General features: G+C 51.2%; 1 pseudogene; it reads left to right on the top strand.

Moving 5' to 3' along the window:
• The first annotated feature begins 1,182 nt into the window (after nucleotides 1–1,182).
• Nucleotides 1,183–2,854, top strand: LOC113626587 (zyxin pseudogene; annotated as a pseudogene).
• Nucleotides 2,855–4,439: the final 1,585 nt, after the last annotated feature.

Below are 4,439 nucleotides of genomic sequence, written 5' to 3'. Positions count from 1 at the left end.
TTACAAGAGACAAAGAAGGACAGTAAATAATGATCAAGGGATAAATCCAAGAAGATATAACAATTGTAAATATAAATGCACCCAACATAGGAACACCTCAATAGATAAGACAAATGCTAACAGCCATAAAAGGAGAAATCAATTGTAACACAATAATAGTGTGGGACTTTAACACGGCACTTACATCAATGGACAGATCATCCAGACAGAAAATCAATAAGGAAACACACACCTTAAATGATACATTAGACTAGATGGACTTAATTTATAGAGGATTCCATCCAAAAGCAGCAGAATACACATTCTTTTCAAGAACATGGAACATTATCCAGGATAGATCACTTGCTGGGCCACAAAGCAAACCTCATAAATTTAAGAAAATTGAAATCATATCAAGCATTTTTTCCAACAATGATGGTATGAAATCAGAAATCAACTACAAGAAGAACACTGTAAAAAATACAAAAACATGGAGGCTAAACAATATGTTACTAAACAACCAATGGATCATTGAGGAAATCAAAAAATACCTAGAGAAATATAAAAACAAAAACACAACGATCCTCAGGAAAGAAGAAAAATCTCAAATAAATAACCTAACATTACATGTAAGGCAACTAGAGAAAGAAGAACAAACACAGCACAAGGTTAGCAGAAGGAAAGAAATCATAAAAATCAGAGCAGAAATAAATGAAATAGAGATGAAGAAAACAATAGAAAAGATCAATAAAGCTAAAAGCTAGTTGCTTGAAAGGTAAACAAAACTGATGAACCTTTAGCCAGACTCAAGAGAAAAAAAAAGGGAAAGGGCTCAAATCAATAAAATTAGAAGTGAAAAAGGAGAAGTGACACCACAGAACTACAAATGATCATAAGAGAATACTAAAAGCAAATATATGCCAATAAAATGGACAACCTAGAAGAAATGGACAAATTTTGTAAGGTACAATTCTTCCAAGACTGAACCAGGAAGAAACAGAAAATATGAACAGACCAATCACAAGTACTGAAATTGAAAGTGTGATTTAAAAACTTCCAACACTTCAAGATGTCGGAGGAGTAAGACATGGAGATCACCTTCCTCCCCACAAATACATCAAAACTACATCTGCAGATGCAGAGTCTGTGGACCCAGCTGCGAGGTGGCCACCTGAGATGCTCCGGCCCGCACTGGGCCTGGCCATGGCGGCCCTCCACCCACCTCCCATGATCTCCATCTCGGCTCCAGTTTTTTATACCGCGCAGAAGAAGTTCGGCCGGTGGTGGCCCCAAAGCCCAAAGTGAATCCTTTCCAGCCTGGTGACAGTGAGCCTTCCTCAGCTGCTGGGGCCCAATGTGCACAGATGGGCCGGGTGGACAAGATTCCCCCACCACCCCCAGAAGACTTTTCTTTACCGCCTCCTCCCATGCTTGGGGAGGCCAATGATGCCGAGGGCGCTCTGGGAGGTGGCTTCCCACCTCCCCCTCCCCCAATCGAGAAACCATTTCCTGCTGCGCCTTTAGAGAGGAGATCTTCCCTTCCCCACTGCCTCTGCTAGTGGAGGAGGGAGGGCCTGAAGCCCCCATACAGCTCTCACCACAGCCCAGGGAGAACAGTACTAATCTGGAGATCGACTCTCTGTCTTCATTGCTGGATGACATGACCAACAATGACCCCATCAAAGCCTGGGTGTCATCTGGATATGTATCACCACCAGTCACCACTCCATTCATTTCCAAATCCAGTTCTAAGCCTGCAACTGGGGGCACAGCACCTCTGCCTCCCTGGAAGTCCCCTACTAGCTCCCAGGTTCAGCCTCAGAGCCAGACGCATTTCCATGTGCAGCCCCAGCCCCAGGCCAGGCCTCAGGTCCAACTCCATGTCCAGCCCCAGCTCCAGGCCCAGCCCCAGCCTGTGCCTTTGGTTAACACCCAGCCTCAAGGTCCCCATGCCCCATCTCCAGCCACCAAGTTTTCTCCAGTGACTCCCAAGTTTACTTCTGTGGCTTCCAAGTTCAGACCTGGAGCTCCAGGTCACAGCCCAATCAGAAGTTGGGGCCCCCTGAAGCTCCCTCTTCCACTGGCAGAGGCTCCCCTCAGCCCCCCAGCTTCACCTATGCTCAGCAGAAGGAGAAGGCCCAAGTGCAGGAGGAGCAGCACCCAGTGCCCCCACCAGCTAAAAACAAAAACCAGGTGTGCACCTCTGGGGCCCCAGGACTTTTGACTCTGAAAGAGGTGGATGAGCTGGAGCAGCTGACCCAGCAGCTGATGTAGGACATGGAGCATTATCAGAGGCAGAACGTGGCCATCAACGAGTTCTGTGGCCGGTGTCACCAGCCCCTGGCACGTGCTCAACCTGCAGTGCATGCTCTGGGGCAGCTGTTCCACATTACCTGCTTTACCTGCCATCAGTGTGAACAGCAGCTGCAGGGACAGCAGTTCTACAGCCTGGAGGGTGCGCTGTATTGTGAGGGCTGCTATACTGACACCCTGGAGAAGTGCAACACCTGTGGGCAGCCCATCACTGACCACATGCTAAGGGCCACAAGCAAGGCCTACCACCCACAGTGCTTCACCTGTGTGGTCTGTGCCTGCCCCCTTGAGGGCACCTCCTACATAGCGGACCAGGCCAACTGGTCCCACTGTGTCCCCAACTACTACCCAGGTGCTCCATCTGCGCAGAGCCGATCATGCCCAAGCCTGGCTGAGAGAAGACCGTGTCTGTGGTTGCTCTGGACAAGAACTTCCATATGAAGTGCTACAACTGTGAGAATTGTGGGAAACCACTGTCCATTGAGGCGGATGACAACGGCTGCTCCCCTTGGCTGGCCACATGCTCTGCTGGAAATGCCACACTGCCAGAGCCCGGACCTGAGTGAGGACTGGCCCCCTTTTGACTGCAAATCCATTCCCCATTAGCAGACCATCCACAATGAGACCACCCCCTCTTCACCCTCCCCACAGTTATTTTTTGATGTCTAACCCCTCCCTCCATACCAACCCCCACCTCAGTATCCCTTGTGCCCTGATTCAGGGACCCAACATGGCCTAGGGCTGCAGAGTCCCTGGCCTGAGCTTCAGTCCTCCCCAACACTGCAGGGACCACCCAACATAGTCTAGGTACCCCACCTGAGCAGGCACTAGAGTGAGTGCTGCTACTTTCACTGATGCACTGATTCTCTCAACTGGCACTCAAGCAGCCTCTTACTCTGCTTGCTGAGGGCCAGGAAACGTCCTGACCTGCTGGGAGGCTGGGCTGGGCTCACTAGCCTAGACGTTCCCAACCCCTGTGCTGTCAGGTTTTCGGTACAGCTACAAATAAAAGATGTTTTCCAGAAAAAAAAAATACATCTACATGTGGAACAACTCCTACAGAACACTTACTGAACGCTGGAAGAAGAACTCAGACTTCCAAAAAGGAAAGAAACTCCCCACGTACCTGGGTAAGGCAAAAGGGAAAAGGAAAAACAGAGACAAAATAATAGGGACAGGACGTGCACCTCTGGGAGGGAGCTGTGAAGGAGGAAAAGTTTCCACACAATAGGAAGCCCCTTCACTGGTGGAGATGGGAGGTGGGCCGGGGGAAAGCTTCAGAGCCACAGAGGAGAGTGCAGCAACAGGGGTGCAGAGGGCAAAGCAAAGAGATTCCTGCACAGAAGATCAGTGCCAACCAGCACTCACCAGCCTGAGAGGCTTGTCTGCTCACCCGCCGGGGCGGGCGGGGCTGGGTGCTGAAGCTCCGGCATCAGAGGTCAGATCCCAGGGAGAGGACTGGGGTTGGCTCTTGAAAACAGCCTGAAGGGGCTAGTGCACCACAGCTAGCTGGGAGGGAGTCCAGGAAAAAGTCTGGACCTGCCGAAGAGGCAAGAGACTTTTTCTTCCCTCTTTGTTTCCTGGTGCGGGAGGAAACGGTATTAAGAGTGCTGCTTAAAGGAGCTCCAGAGATGGGCGCGAGCCGCGGCTAAAAGCGCACACCACAGAGACGGGCATAAGACACTAAGGCTGCTGCTGCTGCCACCAAGAAGCCTATGGGCGAGCACAGGTCACTATCCACACCTCCCTTCCTGGGAGCCTGTGCAGCCCGCCACTGCCAGGGTCCCGGGATCCAGACACCCGGGACTTCCCCGGGAGAAGGCACGGCGCGCCTCAGGCTGGTGCAATGCCACGCCGGCCTCTGCCACTGCAGGCTCACCCCGCATCCGCACCCTTCCCTCCCCCCACCTGAGTGAGCCAGAGCCCCCAAATCAGCGGCTCCTTTAACCCCATCCTGTCTGAGCGAAGAACAGACGCCCTTCAGCGACCTACACGCAGAGGTGGGGCCAAATCCAAAGCTGAGCCCCTGGGAGCTGTGAGAACAAAAAAGAGAAAGGGAACTCTCTCCCAGCAACCTCAGAAGCAGCGGATTAAAGCTCCACAATCAACTTGATGTACCCTGCATCTGTGGAATACATGAATAGAAA

Source organism: Aethalodelphis obliquidens, unplaced genomic scaffold, assembly GCF_003676395.1.
Source record: "Aethalodelphis obliquidens isolate GAN/ISIS:26980383/991018 unplaced genomic scaffold, ASM367639v1 scaffold18, whole genome shotgun sequence".
NCBI lineage: Eukaryota > Metazoa > Chordata > Mammalia > Artiodactyla > Delphinidae > Aethalodelphis > Aethalodelphis obliquidens.
The sequence above is the reverse complement of the archived record's forward strand: the minus strand, read 5'-3'. Positions and strand labels throughout refer to the sequence as shown.